Source organism: Xenopus laevis, chromosome 3S, assembly GCF_017654675.1.
Source record: "Xenopus laevis strain J_2021 chromosome 3S, Xenopus_laevis_v10.1, whole genome shotgun sequence".
In the NCBI taxonomy this organism is placed as follows: Eukaryota; Metazoa; Chordata; class Amphibia; order Anura; family Pipidae; genus Xenopus; species Xenopus laevis.
The window spans coordinates 34,773,074-34,800,519 of NC_054376.1; positions in this window are offsets into that span (position 1 = coordinate 34,773,074).

The window sequence follows — 27,446 nt, forward strand, 5'->3', positions numbered from 1 at the left end:
GATCTTTCTGTAATTTGGATCTTCATACCGTAAGTCTACTAGAAAATCATGCAAAACTTAAATTCACCCAATAGGCTGGGTTTGCTTTCAATAAGGATTAATTATATCTTAATTTGGATCAAGTACAAGCTACTGTTTTTTATTATTACAGAGAAAAAGGAAACCATTTTTAAAAATTTGGATAAAATGGAGTCTATGGGAGACAACCTTTCCGTAATTCTGTGCTTTCTGGATAACGGGTTTCCGGAAAACGAGACCCATACCTGTATAAAAACTTGAATTTGTCAATTTTGTAGATTTTTTTTTATTAATACGATCTCAAATGATGGTATGTGATTATATATTTATTTTTTTAAAATTCTCATACTTTTAAGTTATGTAACCTAGTATTTATAAAACGTTCAGATTATTTAAGAAGGCTTCAAAAAAAATCGAAGATTTTGTTAAGAAATTTGATCCTCGTTCATTCCAGTTGACTGAAGCAAACACCAGTCTTTTACAGAATTCTCCTCTCTTGGTGACTTGCTTCCCCTTTGTGTGTATCACCATCTTGAAAATATTTGGCTTTATAAATCACTGCGATGAAAAAAATTGATTATATTTCAATTCAAAATTATCTATACCCATTTCATGAAGAAGGGACTATTTTTTTCATTTTGTTTTTTTTATCCAAATATGTAATGCTAAATTGTAGATTTCTTTCTTTTTTTTTTTTAAATCATAGTTCACAAAGGCCCAGGATATAAAAGAATAAATAAATAGAAAATACAAATTTAAGTACAGGTATGGGACCTTTTCTCTAGAATGTTCGGGACCTCGGTTTTTCCTGATAACAGATCTTTCTGTAATTTGGATCTTCATACCTCGTCTACTAGAAAATCATGTACCGGTAAACATTAAATAAAACCAATAGGCTGATTTTGCTTCCAATAATAATTATATCTTAGTTGGGATCAAGTACAAGCTACTGTTTTATTATTACAGAGAAAAAGAAATTTTTTAAAAAAAATTTCATTATTTGGATAAAATGGAGTCTATGGGAGACAGCTTTTCCATATTTCAGAGCTTTCTGGATAATGGGTTTCCAGATAACGGATCCCATACCTGTACGTGTTTTTAGATGGAAAGTAGTTAACACTTGATGGTCTGCATGCTTGTGTATTAGATATTATAACCAACATTATGAACACAGCAATAACTACAAGCATGGGACTCAATAAGAGGATTTCTGGCTATTTCCATTATGATTTCTAAAGTATATTTCAGATGCCAAAGGAAAGTCTGATTTAGCTAATAATTTGAACATGGCTGCCCCTTCCACTACATTAATTCATGGACTTTTATTTAAAAACATTATATTTTTCTTGGGGTTTCTATATGTCCTCTGAGTGATACACAATCGTTGTTAACATACTTTATTGTCATGTCATTCACACTTGTACTATGGTTGTTTTACGGCTCAGGTATATGCAGCAGGCTTACTATACAACTAAAACTGACAATGGGTTTGATTTTCTCGGAACCTCAAGCATTTCTAATGCAGGATTACATTTTCAACATACACATTCCTCTGCCATAAAAAGATGTGTCAGTGATAAGGATATACAGTGAGTAAGGGTATAACAAAAAAAAATCCAGAATGTTCGGTAGCTGGGATTTTCCAGATAAGGGTTTTTCTGTAATTTTCTCCATACTTTAAAGGGGACCCGTCACCCCAAAAAATTATTCAAAATCCTGTTTTATCACATTAGTCAAGCAAAATTAACTTGAATTCCACTATATAAATTATTTGAATTGTGTTTCCTTCAGTCTGGGAATTCATAATTATAGCAAGCAGGAAGGAGCCATTTTGTGGACACTGTTATTAAGGCAAGCCTTGCATCATCTCAGAATCTTGTTTGTGCACCAGAATGGGGGACCCAATGGTCCATCCTCATGCCCTGGCTACACAATTAAATGGTGAAGAAAACGAGGGAATGTGTGGAGAGCAGTGACATCTAGGAAATGCTGAATGGAAAGTAATTGTCTGCCCTGCCTCTATGACTAAGGCATAGAGGAGGGGCAGACAATAATTGATTGACAGCTGAGATTTTTAAATGAGGTTACAACAGCTATGAATGCTTTAATAAAAAATAGAAACTGGATTTCATGTTTGATTTGAAAAGGGCTTTTATTATACAGCTTTTTGTGTCTGGGTGACAGGTCCACTTTAAATCTACTAAAAAAACCTCTGGGATTGACATGCCTAAGGTGGCCTGAAACAGTGATGGGGGGAGGGGTCCAGCTGAAAACCGTTTTAAAAGGGAGAGAAATTAAAATCAAAAATTCCGAACAAATGCCAAGTCTCAAGTCTTGCCTTCTCAAGGGGATCGCAATTTGCTCCCATTATGACAAACTGACTAACTGAAATGGGTAATCATGTTTCTCCTTGCCGCAGTTTATTGGCAACCCTTTTATAGAGCACTAGCACCAGCCAACTCCATCACTATGTCTTATAAAAATAAAAAGAATTAGAGGTGCAAACATAAGAATTAATGGCACCAGAAGAATGCCAAGCGCTATGGTTTGGCCCAATCACGTCAGTAAATGTTCTCCGATTTATAGGCTGTGCCAGCTTGAGGTGCAAAGCGAGTAAAAAATATTCTATTGGTCTCTCCAGCACCAGCCCTCCAGCTGTTACCAAGCTGCAACCCTGTGATTCTGATCCAGGCTAATGATGAGGATGGGAGTTTCAGTTTCAATACAGCTAAAAGGCTGAGGTATGACAAACCTGTGCCTCTGATAAATGATTGTTTTTGCTTGACCTGGCTTAAACCTGTCCGTTATAATAATCATTAGCACAAGGACTTGACTATGAGGCATATTTATAAAAGCGTCCATTTCATTTGACACCCTAACCAATAAAATGTGTTGAAATTCCTAATTTTCTAATGCTGATGGCGAACTGCCCCTTTTGGTCTAAATTCTTGTGTATAAGCCCTATGCGCAAGTGGCTCAGTGTATATTTGTTTCCTATTGAAAGAAACATGAATCTTTATGGGGCATCGCTATACACATCACTATAGGTAATTTCACATATTGAAAAAAAAAGAAGTAACCAAATATTTTTATTAAGTGGGATCTTGTATCGATTCTTTGCAGTAACCAATAGTGGGTTTAAAAAAAACAATGTTTTTTTTTTTGTATGGCTTTCCTTGCTGAGCAGAACACAAGTGCTCCCATGTATCTAGGATGGTAAACTCAAGCTGTGTGGTGGATGTGCAGTTTAATTCTATGTAGAGGCCATTGCAATTAAAGTAACACTGACCATCAGAAGAGTATCCGTTTAAAACAAACCCCTTTAAAAAAAAATATTAATAGAAATACAGTTATTTTATATAATGAATTTATAGGGCTGGTTCAAATTTAAGTTAAATTGTAGTACCCTATTCAATTTTGACGCTGGCGTTAAAGTCATTGGGCGTCCCATTAGAGTTGATGCGTTTCGCGGGACTTTCACAAACTTATTGGCCAGCTGCGAAATGCAGAAATTTGCAGCGAATTTGCACCAAGCGAATTTATTTGCCCATCACTACTACTAAAAAATATAAAAATCTCAAAATTTTAAAAAATAAAGATCAATTCCAACATTGTCTTAGAATATCACTGTCTACACACAAAAAATAATTGAATTTAAAAGTGAACTATCCTTTTAACCTACCAACCTAAAGGTTCAGCAACCCTAGAACAGTAATGATCTTCAAAGTTGTGCACGGGAGCCCCCCATCTTGGATTTTGTTAGGCGTGTCAGTGGCACTGCACATGCTCTGTGTGTTGTGGGCGACTGTTGCTAAGCTTAGGGGTCGCCGCAAATCATCAAGCAGAAAGTGAGGTTCAGCTGTCATAGAAGCTGATGGTATAGGGCGGATTATTAAATTATGATTAGCGATGAGAGACATTTTTCACCAGGTTTCGCTGCAAAAAAAAATGCCCATAGATTCCAATGGGTGAAAAAAAATGTGTCAAAAAGATTGTTGTACATCAAAAAAAAATGTATCAAATTTGTTGCCATTTTGTGAAGTCTCTGCGAAGCGAAATAGGTCACATTGGCTCTCACAAGTCTACCTCTGAGTCTGAAATCATTCACATATACTGAAATATAAACAGCCAATCACTTTGAATATTGCACAAGACTATGAATAGTACAATCACTTGGCTGATATTGCATGATCCTATAATTCCTATTCGTTATTAAACGATATATAATTCAACATTTGCATGAATTATATTTATATTGCATATTTGCATTAGATAACAGTAAACCTGAACTGATTTACATATACTGCAGCCAATAGCTTCACAGAATATTGCATGAGCCTGTGAATTATTCATACTGGCTACGTATGGCCAATCACATTATGGGATACTGCATATTGTATATTTCGTGGGATATTGTATGAGCCAATTATTCATACTGAAGACTTATGGACAGATTCAGACTGAGCTGACGGGACACCGGGAAAAGAAACGGTGGACCCCTCGATCCCCGCTGCCCCAGGCCCGCACCCCCTGCTTAAACTTCAGATGTTGACGTTCCCTCCCCTTGCAATCGCATCCACAAGAAGGAGTAAGAAGAAGAAGGTACACAGTAGGCAATGTGTGGAGGGGGGTTATATTTGAAGGAGCTGGAGCATGGTGGGTCCCATGGTGGCAACCCCAGGATGGGCCCCAGACACCCCAATCCGACATTGCATATGGATAATCACTTCATGGGATAATGCATGAACCTATACATTTTGCATATTAAATCCATATGGCCAATCACTTCATGGGTTATGACATGAGCCGATGAATTATGCATGCTGAGTACATATGGCCAATCACTGCATGGGATATTGCATTAGCCTATAACTAATTAATACAGAATATAGTATGGTTGTAATAATCAAACGGATATTGCATGATGTTTCAAACATAATAAAATGCACATGGCCACTCATTTCATAGGTTACTAGCTGAGCCTTTGATTCACACATACTGAAATACTTATGGCCGAATATTTCATGGGAGGTTGCAAGCCTATAAATGAATGCATACTATAAACTGAATGCGTACAGTTAAATGTGTCATGGGATACTCATGAGCCCATAGTTCATAAATACTGAACCCATGTGCTATGTTATTCAATATGATATTGCATGAACGGATGTTTATACATACTGGCCAAAGGAAACCTTCTTTGGTAATAGAAAAAGCCCATGTTGGTGCTGGTGCTAATTAGGGAAAATCTGCTGCTTCTGCAAATTACAAGGGAAAATTTTTCAGAAAGGTGTTTGTTCATAGCATTTGGCCAGTCCTCACCCGGAAAGTGTGCAGGTAGACAGAAAGTGTCGAGGCACAGAATGTTGCCTTTTATAATGCAATATGAATTCCTTTCTGCTACAGCCAAACGGTTGTCTGACCGAGTTTCCCCTGATACCATCTTTAGTTAATCTGTAGAACATTTTCAGATTTGCTGAGCATTTGCATTTGCTCTCATTAGCCTACCCCTGAGCCTGAACTGATTCAGCCCAGAGAGACTTTCTACTCACAAATGATACAATGCAATTATCTCAATGAATAGCCTGCAAAGATCAGGACTTAATAAAAAGCCTTATCATCTGGATTTTAGTGCATGTAACGTAAATGGTGGGGGGCCCTCTAATTACTGCCGGGTTCCTTTAGCTGCACAGTGTACTTGTCATTTACAACATGGATATACAAAACACAACTGGCTGCCGCAAAATGTCAGACTGTGATGGTGGAGCTCAATAGGAAACCTAGACACGGGGCTCACTTTCTCTCTTTATTGATTCTGTCATATTTTTATTCCCTCTTGCCTTCCCCTCTTTCTTATCTGTTTGGTCTTCACCTCTCCATTTTTATTCTTATATCTGTATTTCTCTCATTCTTTACCTTTGTTTGTCCTTCCCATCTTTTAGGTTCTACATTTTCTCATCCAACATCCAGGGCCGGATTTACATAGCGGGCACCCCTAGGCCCGCTGACGTTCATCGTCCCCCATGCCCTACCTTGGGGTAAAATGGGGCACTGGAAATTTAAAAAAACTATTATATCTCCTGCGCATCCCCAGTGTTTCTGAACCAATGTGGGTGTGGTTGGACAGCATGACGCCCCTTAAAATCCTGCCACCCTAGACCCGACCTTGGTGGCCTTTCCACAAATACGGGTCTGCCAACATCTATTCTGTTCTTTATTTCTTCTGTAACCCCCATGTGTCTCAGATACCTTATACCCTTTCATTGTCTACTCTTCTTCTCTTTATCATCCACTCCTTCCTATTCTTCATTTTCTTTCTTACTTCTTTTATTCCCCTCCTCCCTACCCCTGCTCGTATATGTTCCTCAGGAAAGGGGCAGCCATAATTGGTGTACAGGGGTATTCTTTATTCCTACTGAAAACAGTATGTATAACTCACCAATAATCAATCAGCCATTAAGATTGTGTTGTAGCATTGTAAAAATAGGTAAATTGCGAATTCATGTGCTTGCTCTCATATTATTATTATTATTATTATTACTATTTCTAATTACTTAATACAAATAAGAAGAAGAAGATGGTTGAAACACCAGGTATGTAAGGAAAGTCATGGAACTGGCAAGGAATGTAGGTCAAGTGGCAAATCAGGAGAAGATTAGAGTTTCCACTGAAATCTGGACCCACCAGGGGTTTTTTTAGCGCATCGTCCAGTGTTTTATAAAATGTTGTTTGTACTTCCCCATAATAATACATGTTTCTATAAAGCTGTTTATAGTGTTAACTTTTGTTGTAAAATAGGTATTAGCTTGTGAAATCTTGTGAAAGTTTGTAAAGTCTGGTGTTGAGAGCCACTGGTTTTTGCATAATGTTTTACACCATTCCTCATGCCGAAAATGATTTGCAGTCTGAATTTTTTCCATTGGCTGCAATGGGCTATGCAAGGTCTAAAATGGCATACAATAATGACATAACTGACACCTATATGAATATTCTGAATTCCTGAGGAAGCCGTGCCAGAAAATACTACAAGACATATAAAGGTAAGTTGTGGCCCTGTGTTTTCTTGCAATTGTACATTGCCCACTTTACAATTAAAATGGAAAGAGAGACATACATGCACAGTGCTAGATTTGTCATTTGTAAAGCCAATAATGAAGCATAAATGGTTATTTCATTGTTGTCCTATTCATTTATGTGCCATATGAATTATTGTCCGTCCTTTCATTGTACAACCAGCTCAATACCATCAAGCAGTCCATAAACTCAGTGAATATACCTCCCTCTTTTATGATTCTAATAATTCCGTGAGCAAACCTTTCGATCCAATAGGCCATTACAAATATAGCGGTCATTTGTTTTAAGTATTTAAGCTTAAAAGCAAGTTCAAGATCTTGGAATTCTTCAGGCATAAAATAACGGGATAAAGCCGATTAGTTACGTTTGTCAGGTTCATCCAGATTGCAGGCTATTATTCCCTTTGATTTTTATCCATTCAAAATAGCTAGAACAAGTTTGGCACTGCTATAAAATAATATTTTTAAAGGAGAACTAAAATCTAAAAATGAATATGGCTACAAATGCCATATTTTATATCCTGAACGTATTGCACCAGCCTAAAGTTTCATATTCTCAATATCTGCAATGACCCAGGACTTCAAATTTGTCCCAAGGGCTCACCATCTTGGAAACACATGCTCAGTGGGCTCTGAGCAGCTGTTGAGAAGCTAAGCTTAGGGGTTGTCACAAATTATCAGAAGCAGAAAATGAGGTTGGCCTGTAATATAAGCTGATGCTACATGTGATTATTTAAATTTGGATGCTAGCTGCACTGGTTTCTTTGCTGCCATGTAGTAAGTATCTGTATTAATTACTAATCAACCTTTTTTTGACAATTTTATTCTGTGTACTGTATATTTTGAGTCGGCCTCTAAACTCAGTAAGTGACAGCAGCACCGAGCATGTGCAGTGAATCAGCAGAAAAGAAGATGGGGAGCTACTGGGGCATCTTCAGATGCAAAAACCTTCCCTGCTAAAGGGCTGTGGTGGCCTCGGGCTGGTACAGAAGCCCAAACAATTAAGTTAACATTTAGTTAAGCTTTAGTTCTCCTTTAACAAACAGGGGTCTTATAATTAGGGATGCATCAAATCCGGGATTTTGTTTGGGATTCAGCAGGGATTAGGCTTTGTTTAATTTGGATTCAGATTTGGGTAAATCCAAGTACTTAGCAAAAGTAAATCTGAATCCTTAAAATCACGTGACATTTTTTTTCAAACTAACAAGGAATTTTTTTTTCTACCCCGGTTCTAATTAACTCTTCCTTACCCTTATTTCCATATGCAAGATTCAGGATTATAATAATGGTTCCCCTAATGAAACAGAACAATTAGAGGGTCGTGCTCATATACTCATGTTCAAGAGGAAGGCAAATGAAAACAACCATTAGCTTTTTCTCTCAGTTGGGGAATAAATACTTTTTTTTGACATTCTTTGACCGAGGGCAAATGTTGCCCTTTTCCCCCAAGAAGATGTCTATTCTTTTCTTTAAAATAGCCCTTGGTTTCACATTAACCAATACCATATTAACCCTAGCTCAAGAGACCTTGCTGGGTAGCTATGCCACATGCCTAGCATCTTCCATCTGCCTTATTAATATCAAATTCTATATTCCATGTTAGGCCTAAATGTGATTAATATAATCTAGTAGTTTTATGGCTTTTGCTACAGCTGCTGACTTATTGCTCCATTATCAAGGGGCCGATTCACTAACTTCGAGTGAAGGATTCGAAGTAAAACTTCGAATTTCGAAGTGTTTTTTGGGCTACTTTGACCATCGAATGGGCTACTTCGACCTACGACTTCGAATCAAAGGATTCGAACTAAAAATCGTTCGACTATTCGACCATTCGATAATCGAAGTACTGTCTCTTTAAAAAAAACTTCGACCCCCTAGTTCGCCATCTAAAACCTACCAAACTCAATGTTAGCCTATGGGGAAGGTCCCCATAGGCTTTCCTAAGTTTTTTTGATCGAAGGATATTCCTTCGATCGTTGGATTAAAATCCTTAGAATCGAACGATTTGAAGGATTTAAGCGTTCGATCGAAGGAATAATCGTTCGATCGTTCGATCGTACTATCTGCGCTAAATCCTTCGACTTCGAATATCGAAGTCGAAGGATTTTAATTCCCAGTCGAATATCGAGGGTTAATTAACCCTCGATATTCGACCCTTAGTGAATCGGCCCCTAAGTCTTAAGATTAAAGTAATTCAAAAAACCTTTTCCCATTAAGGATTTACCGTAAACTTCTAAAGGTAGTATTTATATATGTACAATCCCCCAAAAACATACATTTTACCCTATGTTAAGTCTGCAAGATTCCGACAGGATACATGCCTCCACCCAAAGCAGAAGACAGAAGCAACAAGATCCAGATTACATATACAGTTGTAGTGTAACACGCTTATTGTGGATACCATATTGTGGATATCCACTACTACTTTGGCACCATAGCAACATGCATGGAGTAGCAAGTAGTAATAATATATTCTACTTAAACGGTTAATGGCTAGAGACACAATAATGTGTAACCAGCAATGTTTATTCGGATGTGTCCATTAGAGATTACCCATCTACAAGACTATGGCGTTACTTTCACTTCCCATATATGTAGAAGTGTTCCAGCTAAGCAGTAATATAATAATTTCATGTCCTTAATTCCTGCTATGTGTTGACTAGTCATAATTATCTTATACTATTTTATAGTGATGGGGAGAGGTTCTATCCTGCTTTTTCTCTAGTACAAAGTGTCTGGAGGCTCATGGGTCATATGTAACCCACAATGATTTATCTACGATTTCCTAGTCTTCTCATGGATTCTATTTGCTTCTTAGTATGACTAAGGGGTCCGTTTACTAAAGTGCGGTAAATTTGACTTTAAGTTTCCGCATGTTATCGCTGCGAATATTTTTCCGCCAGAATATTCGCAGCAACTAAGTTTACTAAACAGCAATGCGCTCAGAAGTCATTACGATCACTTGCGGGAACTGCGTTAACGAACCATCTTACGTTAGCGGTAATTTTACAGAGTTGCGAATTTTCTGCCGACAAATTACGTTTTTGCGAATATTTATGCTATAAAATAATCTTGTTTTATGGTGGTTATTATGGCAAATTTTACTGTGACATTTATGGCCAGAAATGCATCTTCAAAACTCATAAACTTTATTGACTGATGATTATTCCATCCAACAACATCACCAGAGTAACACCAATCAAACATGTCTGCATCATATAAACCCTTCTACCAATAGAATCATATGAACAAGAAATGATACCAGTCAATCTCTTTGTTTTATATAAATGCACAGTTTAATGTAGCCAATCACAATGAAACCAAAAAAGCGTAGAGGCTGACGAATCCTTGGACTGTGATGCCCGCTGCCAATAATACTCCTCTGAGCTGAGACTGCTGCTAGAAGCAGAAGCCAAAACATCCTATCAGCAATAGCTACAGATCTCTCTCCTTTCTTCAAAGAATGGTGGGTAATAAAAAAAAATTATGGTATATTTCCTGCCCTTCGAGAATTTTCTAGCGAAAAAATACTTTTACGCCACTACATAGGTGGCGGTAACATTTTGCGAATATTCTTGAGTAAATTTTGTCTTATGCACATTTTGCTGTTTAGTAAACCAGGCGTTACTGTGTACGTAGCGTTATTTACAGCAAATGCGATAACTGGCGAAAACATATTCGGCAACAAATTTATCTATATTTGGTGTGCATATTTTTACCGTGCTTTAGTAAACGGACCCCAATATTTTTATCATAAACTATCCTTTAATATTTGGCAGAGTAGATGAAGGACCCGCTGCCCAAAACCTCAAGCGTCACTAAAACACGAAGATTAAGTCTGAGTACCCTTCTTCAGTCCTTCCCTTGTGGACTCTACAGAGTCTGAAAAACATTTTAAAGACCTTGCTGTTACCTGTAGATCACTTAGATAGAGACTATAGACCAACAACAACATCAACTAAATCACTCTACAGATATTATTTATCTTGAATGCAAGATTATTTGTGCCTTTAAGTTGCAAATAAAATATAAGGATCAAGACCTAGCCAAATGATTTAGCAGTTCCCCATCTCAAAATGTATCATTTCCAAGTAGCACACCACAAATAATGACTCTCGTTTTTCGATTTTAAAGTTGTAAAAATAAACTTCCTTTAGACCCTCTTCAGTTGGCCAGCAAAAGCTCAGTAAGCCAGACTGTTGAATTACTAAACTGTTACAAATTGATAAAATGGTTGATAAATTGCTCGGCAGCTGAAGCTTCAGCCCCTACTAAGCATAGGCCTCCAGCTTTTACAAGTTGATAAATTAGTTGCTGGCATTTGTCTGATGTTGCCGAGAAATGTGTCAACTAATGTAAGTCTAAACATTCATTCTCCTAGCTTACAGAGCTCATATGATGGAAGGAAAATAAATCAAAATCGTTTTTAAAAAACCTATGTTTTAGTAAAAAAAAATAGAAAGCATTTTAAAAAAAAAATCTTCATTGTTGAAAACAATAAGTTACGGTCAACTGTCTCTTTAGGTTCAATCTATGAGAGTTATAGGCTGTATTCTGTTTGGTGAAAGACCAAAGATGTCTATTAAGTAAGGCTTTTTTTTCTTGTTTAAGCACAGCAGAACATAGAAGCCTCTCAATAACCATTTAAAAATCACAAAAAAGGATTTCAGATCTTACAGGCCATTACACTTTCCTCAATCTCCTCACCATGGGGAGACAGACGTTGTTTAGCTTTGTAGAAGACAGGACAGCTTTAAGAAGCCGTAGAGAAAGCCATCTTATCTAGCTTTTAGGAGTATGGAGAACATCAAGGTATTTTCTATATTGAATGATTCACTGTTGCACAGACACTTTGCCATAAAGATATAAGGCAGGGATTTAGACATTACCCAAGAGAATCCACATAAAACCATTAAACTGCCTTAGCAGTCCTTAGCTTTTGTATTATTTCTGCCTTATTATATCTTAGAATAAAGACTTGGCAACATTCCATTCTCTTTTAGGTCTATGCAAGACATGAAGATGACTGACATCTTTTCCTAACCCCTGATAATCCTTCTCTATGATAGCATTGCCTATTACATAATTCATTTGCCAATGTTTTGCAACATGTAAAGAAATGCATTTATAAATTCATCAGTCTGGCTTTTCGTTTCCCCTGTCCCCCAGTATATCTAAAGCACCATAAGTGGACTTACCCTTGCATAACTGTGTCCTCAGCAAGATATTCACCTTCCAGTGTTAACTTCAAGGTAATTCACAAATAAATTAGAACCAGCCGACATAATGCAATGCTAGTGGAGATAGAAATGCCCCATTAATCACAACTCTCCCGTATGCCATCCTTCAGCCAGTTTTTTTTTTTATCCTGGTTGAAATATTATTGCTGACCCCTGACCTACAATCTTTAATTTATACAGTTACAAAACCCTAAGCAAAATCCAGTCATGAGACATACAGTATAACAGCAAGCTTTTATTTCCCTGCTTAACAAGGTTTATGACAAGTTCAACTCTGTATAAAACCACTTAGGGAAATATTAATTATATTTTTTAAATCTAGTAGTTGTAGGTATTCCAATGGGTAACATTTCCGTTCTTAAATAAAACCATTGGCCACTGGCACTGTCTGTGCCTTGCATCACAGAGTGCCTGAATAGTGCTTATACTTTTTGGCCAGTAAATTTGTACTGGTATGATGCACTAGCAGATGGGTACCACCAATAAACCAACCATTATCCATGGTTCAAATATACATATATGGGGCAGATTTACTAACTGCCGAAAATTAGCCAGCGTCCACTTCGCACCCAGCGCAACACTTCGCCAGGCGATAATTCGGTCCGACTACGCTAATTCACTAAAACGTGTAGTTTCATCGTGGGCCGCCGAACTATGGTTCCTCCGGCAATGCGAATATTTGATAGTGAAGAAATTTAAAGTTTATGTTAAATGTTGGTGCCTATACTTACAAATTACACTTTTTAAAACACATGTCCAGGGAACCTTAATAAAGACAATAGAGTTATTGTAATGCCCTACACATGGCCACTGTAAAATTAATGCTCCATATGTTTGCAAATGTATGGGGAAAACCGGTTACCCAAAAAAAGTTTGTTAGGTCAGGCTGAAAAAAAGGAAAAGACGCCAGCGTTTTTTGAACTTTGATGCATTTTCGGCTCACAGAATATAATGTAAGTGAAGATTTAGAAAGATCTAGCTACTTTAATGCACTTTGCATGATCTGAGGTGGCAAAGTCAACTCTTGCGAAAGACGTAACGTGCAGTAAAATCCGCACGTTAGTGAATTTGCGGAGTAATGTTTATTCACCAGATAGAGTGTGGATGACTGCTAGCGCCTGGACCCCCAGTAAATTGGCAATGTCCCTGCGGCAGGGGCGATTCTTGCCATTATGCCGCCTGAGGCGGCCTTCTTTCGCCGCCCCCACCCCTCCCCACGGCACTAACTTATACAGCGCCGGAGAGGGCAGGGGCGGTCCGCGTCGCTTAGTGCAGAGAGCGCAATAGAGCTTTTTTTAAACACTTTTTTTTAAACACTTTTTTTTTTTTGACAATTCTGACACACTATCATTTTTTTTTTTTTGCGTCGATTTTTTTCGGAGACAAATCTTTGCCGCAGTTTCGAATTTGGGCACTGGTGGCGAAACTTGGAAATTTGACGTGAATCCATGCCTGGAGAATTTATTCGCCCATCACTATGGAAAAGGTTTTAAACACAATACCTTTGTTTATATCAGAAGCAAAACTTTTTTCCAGTCTATAATGAGCTTAATCAGGCATGTGCCAACTTTATAATTTTTTTTTCTTAGTAATTGATTCCTTCCACAACCCCCTACTAGTGAAACTAAAAGTAAACCAAGACAACCAAGATAAACCAAGACAACTGAGAAGAGCACATGGATAACACAGTCATTGATTGAGTCATTGATGGTAGAATCCCAGGTGCCCAGGTTATACATGAACAAGCTAGAATAAGTCCTCTGCTCCATTTTCATTAAAAGTCATGGTTTCTCTGAATGTTTTGTGCTTCTGCCAGAGACCCTAACCGCCACACTTCTATATGGTTTGGATTGACAGTGTAGCTGATACAGAAAGGAAGGTGAAGCCTCCTACATTGTCAGAAAGATTCATGTGCTTCATCATGTGGCTGATCCAAATTTCCCAACATCTGTTTCTGAAGCCTGTAGTTTATGATCAACACTTTGCTATATTTTGCCATACCCTTTCTCAAGCCATCACGAAAAAATTCCACACCGCCCTTCTTCCCTCAGCAATAAAATGCATTTATTAGTCTCTTCTAATCATAAGCTCGCATGTCAACACTGAAATGTGCCGTGCTGTGCCAACATTTAAGACATAATTTCTGGTCATTGGGCATGGGAGCAAATCATTTCAGATAAATAGTATCAAGCTGTATTGTTTTCCCCAAAAATCTATTTTTTATTGGCAGGCACATGAAATATCACAGTATATTGTCACAATTCAATAGTTAATCCTCATGCAGGTCTGGTATACAATCCCGATGATAAGCATTACTAATGTGGAAACCTATTACTGCTGGTATGTGTTCAAGATTGTTTTAACCATTTTTTTTGTATTACTGCGTGATTTATTGAACTTTAAATAGTTGGGAAGAGAGTAGTTGGATGAGGAAGAAAATGAAATGTGGGAAACTGCAGGTACGAGGCAAGATTAATAGTCATTCTGAAAACTGCTATAAAAGCTTTACTAACATGCTTTACTAACATGAGAAGCCGCAGTACCAGGAATATTGTGCTTCCTTAGGGCTAAATATGAGGCGTTATCAGGAGGAAGATATGTTAAGGGAGCACCAAATCCATCATTTCTGATTTGACCAAGCATTTCATCCACCACAAAAACGTTTCAGCATCTTAACTTGTCTACTTAAATTTGTGAGCAACATTGGAGCAAAGTTGAATTTGTAATGTGCATATTTATATGTATTCATGAAATAACTGCTACGCTACTTCCTTAATGGGTTAAAAATGCCATACCCAGATTCCAAATGGTCTAGGGGGGACCAGAACAAGAAAATGGTAGAATTCTTGCTGAAGAAAAGATATGTTTGATTTTTTATTTGGTGGTTAGCGATGTGCGGGCCGGCCCGATACCCGCGCGCATCTAATAAGGATTAATTATCTCTTCGTTTGGATCAAGTACAAGGTACTGTTTTATTATTACAGAGAAGAAGGAAATCATTTTTAAAAACTTGGAATATTTGGATAAAATGGAGTCTATGGGAGATGGCCTTTCTGTAATTTGGAACTTTCTGGATAACGGGTTTCTAGATAACGGCTCTCTTACTAGTGCTGTGGCACCAACATGTTGCACATCCATTTCCAGAGATTTATTCATCCTCCACAACCTAAGGTTTCTATTAGGAGAAAAATCCATGGCCTCCATGACAGTGGATCGGGAGTGTAACATTCAGACTCACAATGAATGCACATTCACACGTTTTCTGTGAAACACCCCATGTTTTGCTGCCCCCCCTGACAGTTGCAGGGTCAGCTCCTACTGTAGTTACACCCTTGCCCCTATTATGTACACACTATGGTTAATTACATCAAGAAATGGTAAATCTGTACCAGGAGAAAAGCCATTCAAACATATGAAGAAAAATGAAATCGGTATACCAGTATGGGATCTGTCATCCGGAAAAATCTGAATTATGGGAAGGCCATCTCCTATAGACTCAATTTTATCAAATAATTCCGTTTTAAAAATTATTCCCTTTATCTCTGCAATAATAAAAAGTACATTGTACTTGATCACAGCTGAGATCAGTGACGGAACTACCAGGGGTGCGACTGCATCAGGGCCCGCACCCCCTTTGGGCCTACCGGCGGTTTGAACGTGCACAAAGCTTCTGGAGGGGGGTCCCGGCTGCACCCCGCGCCAGGTAGTTACTGTATAAAATATAATTAATCCTTATAGAAGCTAGAACAATCCAATTGGGTTTAAGTGACTTTTTAGTAGACTTAAGGTATCATGATTCTATGGGGCAAATTCACTAACCTCCGGAAATTTGCCAGCGACGGCTTCGCTCACATCGCCACACTTCGCCAGTTGAAAATTCACTAGAACAACACTAATTCACTAAAATGCGCAGTTGCGTCCAAATTAGGTTTCGGTTCGGTATTCGTGCGAATCCTTCGTGAAGCAATCGAGGGTCCGGCCGAATCCAAAATAGTGGATTTGGTGCATCCCTATCATGAACGATTGTCGGACGAACGATCGGCTCAGCATTATCGTTCGCAAAATTGATCGGATGAGTTTAAAAATTTTGGTCGTTCAGGGATAAAATCGGGCAGTGGATGTGAATTACAGACATTTGCCATAGAACGATCGTTCTTTGCGCATGTCAGGATTGTAGCACAAGCCAACGTACATATACGGAACGACCCAAACGCTCTTTGCTGAAAGCTTCATTTGTAACCATATGAACTATGTAAAGAAATACATTTGTTGTTCGCCGGTAGATCGTTTGTTGAACAACGTTCGTCTGTACACGAAGGAACTTTTAGCCACAAACTATCCACCAATGACTAATGTTTTACATCACTTCCTGTATGCTGTACATCCTGCTTCCGTCACAAGTTTATATCGCATCGTACGTTGATGTTTAATCTTTAGTTTCTTTTGACAAACGATACCATTATATCTGTTCATATAATCGTTCTCCGTGGATGGCATATTGTCAGACGATCGTTTAACGATACGATCGTTCATCGCAGAATGATAAAAGTATGCCCGTGAATGGCCACCTTAAATCCCAGGATGGGGATTGGATAGGCTGGAGGGGAAGTCCAAACTTGACTCGTCTAATCCCTGTGCAGCTGTCCTGGGATTTAAGGTGGCCATAGACGTAACAATTACAATTTAAATTTATTAGTTTAAGTTCCTAAACCTGACTGTTTTGCCAACCTGACTGTCCCATCTCAGCCGGTCAATTAAAGTTTCTAATGATAACGGACTCCTGCTGCACAAATTATTATTAAAATATGGCAGCCCCCTCACACACAATGACACAAACACAGAGTCAGAAAATTAATCGAAAAGCTTTGAGCAAATACTTTATGGCAAAATTATAAGTAGCAAACAAAGCCAATATTATGATAGATGTAAAAATGGTTTAAGTTTTGCTGTCAGTATCTCTTTAAAGAGTCTATCTTTATGTGGTGGTAGGGTTGCCACCTTTTCTGGAAAAAAATAACGGCCTTCCTATATATTTATCTTTTTTCCCTATTAATAACTTTGGGATCAACCATTATTTTTACCGGCCAGGCGGGTAAAATACCGGCCAGGTGGCAACCCTATACAGTGGTGACAGGATTTATAATCCTTTTGCCAAAACAGTTTTGGCAAAAAGAGCCAAACTTTTAGCTCTCATGTCTGGTAGGAGGGGTCTAGGGTGGAGCCTGGGGCTGATCTGGGGTGGGTGGAGCCCAGGGGGCCCAGAAAATGTTGCTGTGCAGGTCCCCTGCAATTTCTGATGGCGGCCCTGTCAGTGATATCCAACACTCCCATGAAGATGTAGGTCAACAGCAGCTGTTGGGATGTGGGTTTATGTCTCCTATTGCTGTTATTTATCTCTTTCTCTTTTGCCAACGCTGTAAAATTATGGTAATCAGGCACTTCCCCTTATTATTAGTTATACGCTTTATTAATGGGCCTATTATAGGTAATTATCCTGTAAGGGAGGCGACGCAGTTAACAATAAGATGCTTTTACACAGAACATTAACATTCATGGTTGTGTGTGTGTGCAAATTTCAGCTGACTGGTAGAACCTAAGATTTATGACAGTGTCTGTCAGGTTTTCAGCCAATTATAGGAAATAATTTAAGCTGCCCTAATTCTGTCATGATGACACAGAATATTACAGTGCCTAGATGGCGTGTGGCGCTATTCTGGGCAGTGCCATTCTGTGGCCACTAAAGCAAATTGAGTTCTGTCTTGCATAAAAAAGTGCATTAAATCAAGGGATGAAAACATAATTATGCCTCTTTATAGGTCCCTGGTGCGGCCTCATCTGGAGTATGCAGTGCAGTTTTGGACTCCAGTCCTTAAAGGGATACTGTCATGGGAAAAAAAAAATTCAAAATGAATGAGTTAATAATGCTGCTCCAGCAGAATTCTGCACTGAAATCCATTTCTCAAAAGAGCAAACAGATTTTTTTATATTCAATTTTGAAATCTGACATGGGGCTAGACATATTGTCAATTTCCCAGCTGCCCCAAGTCATGTGACTTGTGCTCTGATAAACTTCAATCACTCCTTACTGCTGTACTGCAAGTTGGACTGATATCACCCCCCTCCCTTTTCCCCACCAGCAGCCAAACAAAAGAACAATGGGAAGGTAACCAGATAACAGCTCCCTAACACAAGATAACAGCTGCCTGGTATATCTAAGAACAACACTCAATAGTAAAACAGCAGCCTGCCAGAAAGCATTTCTCTCCTGAAGTGCAGGCACAAGTCACATGACATGGGGCAGCTGGGAAATTGACGAAATGTCTAGCCCCATGTCAGATTTCAAAATTGAATATAAAAAAAATCTGTTTGCTCTTTTGAGAAATGGATTTCAGTGCAGAATTCTACTGGAGCAGCACTATTAACTGATTCATTTTGAAAAAAATGTTTTTTCCCATGACAGTATCCCTTTAAGAGGGATATAAATTAGCTGGAGAGAGTGCAGAGACTAAGTGCAAGTAAACTGGTTAGAGAGATGGAAGACATAAATTATGAGGGGAGACTGTTAAGGTTGGGGTTGTTTTCTTTGGAAAAAAGGCATGTGCGAGGGGACATGACTTTACAAGTACATTAGAGGACATTATAGACAAATAGCAGGGGACCTTTTTACCAATAAAGAGGATCACCGTACCAGAGGCCACCCCTTAAGACTAGAGGAAAAGAACTTTCATTTGAAGCAACGTAGGTGGTTCTTCCCAGTCAGAACAGTGAGGTTGTGGAATGCTTTGCACTGTCGTCACCCTAACTCAGTTTATATAGTGAAGTGATGTTCATGGAAATGAAATTGCTGATGGGTTGCTATGGATTCCCGCAAGGGGCAAATTTGCCCAGTACAGACAAAATACCCCAATGACTGCAGACAAGGTCAGAACTAGGGGTAGGCAGAGTAGGCATGTGCCTTGGGCCCAATGAGGGATAGAACATTTTCTACAAATGATGAAATGATTGAATGGCGCCTTCCACTTCTGCTGCCCTGAATCCAGGAGCAAAATCAAGGGGGGAAAAACTGGGGAGTTAGTGTTTTGGCAAGTAGGTGGACGACAAATTGGTGGGACAAGAGATATTTACTTTCTATAAATAAGTATTTTTATAAAAGTTCACCATTTCCTTTTTTGATGGTCCAGTTTGTGCCAGGCTGCTTACTATGAAGTCTCTACAACCTCCCATAAACTGAATGTCTGGGGCATGTTCACCTGGGCCCCCCACCTTTCTCAACCTGCGTTCGGCGCCTACACGCGCCTGTGTGAGTACAGCCCCATTGAAAAAAACCTAATGCGTCTATTCCTGCAGCTTCAACCGCTCGTCAGTAAGAGCCCTTATTTGTACTGACGGCAAATGCTCATTATGTCAGATACCAGAGTAAATCCTTTTGACTTTGACATGAGACCAAGGAACTGGGTGTTACTGTCCCTGGCTCATCACTTGTTCAGCATCCACAGATGATGTTCTTTAAGGTTATGTCATAACACATTTAACAGATATCACTGTAAAAGTTATCATATCCTGATGAAAAGCTGCATTATATATACATGTGTCCTTCAGCAAGAAATGGGGGGGGAATCTTCCTCATTCTTTGTACCAATTTAGGTGACTCCCTATTGCCCAACACATCACATTAGGCAGGCACCAATCCGGAACATCCAACGGAAGTAGATTCCAAGAGCCAAAAGTATATATAAAATATAATACTTTATTTTACATCACATCTATAAAAGAAGAGTAACGCCTAAAACTTTTGCCTTCAGAAAAAAGTTGATCCATAATTATTAAGCACCAACATATTCTGAAAATAACACACACTTGCAAGCTGAAAATATTTGCCACTTTCTGTAGGGCACTGATCATGGGCACTTTTGGGCCCTCTCTCCAATTCATACCTGAATCACTACACCAGCTGTTTTTTCCCTCCCCCTGCAGATTGGTATGCTCTGTCCCATGAGCTGGGCACACCCTGCCTCCACCTCTAGGTAACTTAGCATACATGTGTGCCCCTGGCACAGCACCTCATACATATACGAGCCAGAAGAACACTATTTGACTTAAAATGACAGTGGAGTTATACAACGGAACATACAATTAAAGGAATATTTCATGAAGAGTGTTCATTTATATAAAAGTTTTTTTTAAATGTAGGTTCTACTTATAGTATACAGTATATTTATATATTTTTGCAGTGCAGACGTATAGTTTTGCTTTCATGTGCTTTTTACCACCTAAAGCAGAAGGAATCACCAGGCAGGGCCACGTTGTACCAAATATTAGTTGTAAAGGGGAAAGAAAGGTAGCCAATGTGCCAAGTTGCTATGCACCCTTCAATGGTGCAGATTCACTAAAGGTCACCAGCGACTGCTTTGCACACATCACACTACTTCGCCAGGCACAATTTCGCTACCACTACACTAATTCACTAATATGCAAAGATGCGGCCTGGGCGCCGAACGTTGGTGACTTTTTGCAAGCGTTACTTCAGCAGTGCGAGCATTTCATAGCATAGATGTGTGTACATTTGTGCCTAGTGAAAATTTGACAGTAATCTTGCGCTTAGGTCACTTTGCATACGGCAGGTAATTTAAAGTTGTATGGAGGTTTCATTAGAAATGTTAGTGCAAATGCTTGAAGATACAACTTTTGTATTACAAATGTCCAGGGAACCTTTAGGGTCAGGCACACAGGCAGCTTCGGGGAGGTTAGTCGCCCGGCGACAAATCTCCTCTTCTTCAGGGTGACTAATTTCCCCGAACTGCCTCCCCTGCCTTCCCACCAGCTAAAATGTAAATCGCCAATGGGAAGTTTCCTCGTGAAACTCTGACGAAAAGTAGCAAAAAGTCGCCTGGCGATAGAGTGCGAACAAACGCTAGCGACGGTCTCTTTAGCTAGTGAATTGGTGCCTGCACCTGGTAGTAAATGAATGATGTCCCTGCGGGTGGCAACGCTAGCAAATTGTTGTTAGCGTTAGCCACTTGTCCTTTAGTGAATCTGCGCCCATAAGTCTAGTTCCTTACCTAACTTTTTCAAAAAATCTACCTTAAATGGGTTTCACTACCATTGTGTCCCAGGCATCTCCTGTGTCTATTGGTGCAAAGTGCAGGGGATTAGTGATTTGAGGGTTGGCCTGAAACCTGCCAGTAATGTGCTGATCAGGTGCAGGCTAACTTTTTGTTGACCCACACTACCTACAGGGGATGCCTGGGACACAAAATAAACACTTATACTTATAGAAAAGGTATCCTGATCCCGTCTTGGTCCAGGGTAATCAATTAGAATAACTCAGTGGTTCATTACAACTTGCCACTTTGGCTACCTTTTGTCCTCCTTTCAAGCTACTGTTTGGTGGATTGCGATGGGAAGTAAATGTACCTTTTATGGTGTTATTATTATCTGTTTATTATATAGAGCTGAGATATTTACAGACACAACAAATCATTCACATCAGACCCTGCGCCATGTTGCCTTGAATTCAAGAAATCAATTCAAGAAATCAAGAGAGAGCAGACACTTCAATAGACCAATCTTCCAGACAGACTTGTAAAATGATGGGTAGTTTATTTAAGGTACATAAGGATACAGCCTTTACGCGTTTCGTATCTTTCAGACAATTAATCATCCTACAGTATATTTAAAAGGAGAGAGAGCCAACAGGCATTGAGAATACTACAGGCTATCACATGAATTAACACTAATGGTGGCCTTCAGTGTAACCTCACCAAAGTAAACCAATTCCTAATGGGAGGAGCCATTGGGACTGTCACCTCAGGGGCCACCACACCACTCTGGGGTCCCCCTCCACACCACATGCATCCCTTAAACTTCTCTGTTGTGGCCACAATTGGGAGGAGGTCAAGGAGAAGGGCCAATAGTTTCTAGTGGGTCTGGGTAATTTGGGCCCATGAGGCCCAACATGTTTTTTCCTGATGACATGCCACAATCTCTCTGCTACATCAAGTCAGGCTGGGTTACTGTTACAGTGCCGCAAAGGGGTTATTTATTAAAGTCCATTTTTTGAATTTATTAAAGTCCGAATAAAAAAGTACTCCATGTAGAAGTCAATGACAGATGTCCCTTTTACAATTGGAAGATATCCTGATCTGCGCTGGGTTTTGTTCAATAATCCGAAGATTTTCGTGGTTTTCAGACGAAAATCCATAAAAGTCACAGTTTTCGGTGACAAATCGGAAAATCGTGAGATTTGGATTTTTTCACGATTTTGTCGAGTCTTTTCCCTCACCAGATTTTTTTGTGAAAATGTATTGATAAGTACAGTAAAAAAAGGTTTGTAGGAGTTTGGTCAAAGTGGACAAACCCTGAAATAATTCAGTAACAGTACAGACTGACCAGAGCAAGAGAGCTCAGAAGCTTGTTTGTTCATAAAAAGAAATATTACTTACTACTGAAATATTTGTGGTTTTGCAATATAACAGCTCAACTAATATGGCTTCAGAAGGCTTACTGAGGAAATATGTGGCCTTCATTATGTTGCACATTTCACGCTTTAACAAATGTTTGTGGGGGATTCTGTGCAAAAGTAAAGTTTTCAGCAAGAATTATTAATCTCTAGATATATGGCGAAGAATGTAGCCAGCTCCAACCCGTCTAGGGTTTTACAAGGTTATAATGCATTACTAATATTAATACTTTTATTATGTCCTTTAAATAATATAAAATAACATTACCCTTTAGAAAATATACATGTTTTAGAAGTCACAGAGAATTTTCACGACCATATAAAGACACATGGCGGCTGTCTGTGGTTACTGCTTTATAATACACAAAAGCCATGAATATCTTGTAAATTATATCCTTATAAACGGTGACTAGTGATGTCATCAGTTATAAGCGGTGAGTAGTGATGTCATTTTTGTCACATGACTCACTAAAATGGAATGTTCATTGAGTCATGTGATATCCATAACTACCAATTATAGCTGATTGCATCACAAAACGCCATGGAAGGACAAGGAAAGCTGGATTCACTGGATCAAAAATGCTAGACACTCCCCAGTGAGAACCATTCACTAAGGTGTTGTAGCACCGCGTTGCATTTGACAATTCTGCATTTGTTTGATGTATTCATGCTACAGTTGTGATGTCACAGTTATAATTTTTACTCATTAAACAAAATTTGTTACAAAGATGACACACAGAAGTCTTGCGGCCCACATAAAGGCTGTGGCCTTGATCCACTAGGTGACATTTCACATATTTATAATCGACATATTTCTGAAAAAGGTTAAAGGTTACTAAGAGCTGATCAATAGCATAGCGTTGGCCAATGATCCTCTTGTATAATTTGTCCTCTTTTAGTAATAGATAGTGATGAGTGAATGTGTCCCGTTTCGCTTTGCCAAAAAATTTAAAAAACCGGCAAAAAATTTGTGAAACGCATTAAAGTCAATGGGCGTTTTTATGCGCAACAATTTTTCTCGCTCCAAATGCATTAAAGTCAATGATCGTTTCAAAATTTTTGCTGCAGTTTTGCGAAAAAATTTGCACATGGCAAATTGATGAGTTTCACCGCAAATCCATGGCTGGCGAATAAATTCGCTCATCACTAGTAATGGATCATATAATCCACTGTGCAATACAGTGCTAGACAATAATATGACCATTCTATAAGGTTCTGTATACAATGCTTGTTTGGTGTAGAGTCCTGCACAGGGTGCCCACAAAAAAAGTGGGCACCCTGTGGAATGAGGGGAGGGTTTTCAGGTGCGGGTATACCCGCAGGTCTGCGGGTTGCGGGTCGCGGGTCGGGTTGTGGGTCTCATCTAAATTTCCTATCTTATGTAATATTGTCTATATTTGACTCATTTTAAAGTTTTACAAACCCTAGCAACCATGCATTGATTTGAATAAGAGACTGGAATATGAATAGGAGAAGGCCTGAATACAAAGATAAGTAATACAAAGTAACAATAACAATACATTTTTAGCCTTACAGAGCTTTTGTTTTTTGGAGGGGGTCAGTGGCCCCTATTTAAAAGCTGAGAGTCAGAAGAAAAAGGCAAATCATTAAATAAATCAATTGAAAATTTGCTTAGAATTGACCATTCTATAACATACTAAAAGTTAACTCAAAGTTAAACCACCCGTTTAAGTCTACTAGAAAATCCTGTAAACATTAAATAAATAGGCTGGTTTTGCTTCCAATAAGGATTAATTATAACTTAGTTTGGATCAAATACATGTATACATGTTATCCAGAATGCCCGGGTTTTACAGATAATGAATCTTTCTGTAATTTGGATTTTCATACCTTAAGTCTACTAGAAAATCATGTAAACATTAAATAAACCCTATAGTCTGATTTTGCTTCTAATAAGGATTAATTATATCTTAGTTGGGATCAAGTACAAGTTACTGTTTTATTATTACTGAGAAAAAGGAAATCATTTTTAAATGTTAGGATTATTTGATTATAATGGAGTCCATGGGAGATAGCCTTTCCGTAATTTGGAAATTTCTGGATAACGGGTTTCCGGATAATGGATCCTATACCTGTACAAGCTACTGTTTTATTATTACAGATAAAAAGGATATCATTTTTTAAAAATTGAATTACTTAGATAAAATGGAGTCTATGGGAGACATCCATTCTGTAATTCAAAGCTTTCTGGATTATGGGTTTCCGGATAACAGATCTCATACCTGTATTTGTGATTTTTGTGTTATTTATATGGATGCACCATATCCAGGATTCGCTTCGGGATTCAGCCAGGATTCGGCCTTTTAACAGCAGGATTCAGATTCAGCCTGAATCCTTCTGCTCAGCCAAAATGAATCCTAATTTGCATATGTATAACAAGAAAGTGAAAAATGTTTTCCCCTTTCCACCCCTAATTTGCATATGCAAAATAGGATTCGGTTTGGTCTTTCGCAAAAGATCGGGGGTTCAGCCGAATCCAAAATAGTGGATTCGGTGCATCCCTAGTTATTTAGCTTTTAATTGAGCACCTCTCTGGTTTACAATTCCAACAATCAGGTTGCTAGGGTTCAACCATGCACTGATTCGAAAAAGAGACTGGAATATGAATAGGAGAGGCCATAATAATAATAATAAAGCAGCAATAACAATAAATATGTAGCCTTACAGAGCATTTGTTTTTTAGATGGGGTCAGTGAACCTCATCTGAAACCTGGAAAGATTAAGGAAATTAAGGCAAATAATTAAAAAACAATAAAAAATTAAGGGCAAATAAAAATTGTTTAGCATAAGCCATTCTTTTACATACTAACAGGTGAACCACCCCTTTAACCATGTGCAAGTTATTCACTAAACCTTTAATAAACTCCTTCGGACAGGGAACACTTGTTTCCTTCTGCAAGTCCTGCTAGGGGAGGCCACCAATAGAGGGTTTCCACCAGTAGCTCTCTTGGGGTAGCCTAAGCCTTCCTAAAACTTCCTTATTCTTCACCTATGTTGTTCTGTGTATTGTTATTGTCTATTCCAAACATGTAATGTGCTATAAACAGATGACACACAGGCTTTTCTGCTACTTCTTTTCTTCTCTATGGAATAAATGGTGTATCCTGATAATTTGCAAAAGCTAGCTATGGAGCATTCTGGTGTTACCGTTGGGTTACCCTCAAGTTGGTTGAGTTTACATCAAGCAAGGGGCCAGGTGTTTAGATGTGAACCACAGCTGGTCTCCAAAGCAGCTTAATTGTGGTTGGCCGTTGTCTTTTGAACTGCAGGGGACCAATCACACACACACATATATCTTCATCTACTTATCAGCCTATGCACAATGTGGCAGATATTGGCGACTGGAACTTTTCAGCGACTGGCAACTGTCACACCGTGAAACTGCAGCAGACTGGGGTGATGAATGAGAAGCTTCACTGACACTTGCACATGTGCTTTGTCACACGGAAGGCCATTTGTCACATTTGGTGTGATTTCCCCCCACGGAATTAATTGCTGTAGAGAGGTCACCTGTGCGACACTACCCTATGTGACTGCTAATTAATTACCCTGTAATAAGATAAAGCCTTCACCATTGCAGTTATTCCCAGTATGTAGTTCAAAATATTCCCGCTGCTCTTTTCTATTTACAGAAATGGAACACACAACAAATAGATTCATTTATCTTTTATATTTATATTTGGCAACTTTGCTGCAAAAGCATGCTAGGGAAGGAATTTCCAAAATATCAATTCCCAGTTCAGCTTCCGTCAAACAGTTCTAAACCAGCCTCCATATTCTTCCCATATTCTTCCATATAAAGCACATAGAACACACGCAATAGGACAGACGTGCTTTATATATCCAAGTTTTATCCTTTCCTGCCAAAAAATATCTGGTCTACTGAATGTAACAAATGGAACCTATCTGCTGGTTACATGTGGTATTGTGCTGTATCAGAAATGTTTAAAGCCCCTGGGTTGTTTCCAGGAACCTTTTATCCCTTAAAAAGGGTTCCCTAACCTTTTTTTTACCCGTGAGCCAAATTTAAATGTAAAAAAATATTTGGAGAGCAACATAAGCATGCAAAACGTTCCTGGGGAGCCACATATGGACTGTGATTGGCTATCGGTGGCCTCCTATGTGGACATGCAGCCTGCAGGAGGCAGGACACATGGTTTTTATGCAAATAAAGCTTATCTTTAAGCAAGGAATTCAAAAATAAGCAACTGCTTTGTGGTCACTGGGAGAAATATCCAATAGGTTGTAGAGTGACATGTTGCTCACAAGTCACTGGTTGAAGATCATTGCCTTAAACCAACCTGCTTGGGCCCTATCTAGGGTTGCCACCTGGCCGGTATTTTACCGGCCTGGCCGGTAAAACACCTGCCAAGGCCGGGGCCGGTATTACAAATTTACCGGCAATGCAGTTGCCGGTAATTTGTAATATCCTTTAAAAAAAAGCCCTCGGCCTGCCCCCATTTGCGCAGAACTTACCTTTTTTGTAGTCTTCTTCGCATCGCCGCAATGTTGCTCCACCCCTTTTTGTGGTGCACTGCGTAGCCCCGTCCCCTTTTGCATCATGGCCCGCCTCCTTTTTGTACCCGCCCCCCACCGGCCGGTTATTTTTTTCATTAAAGGTGGCAACCCTAGCCC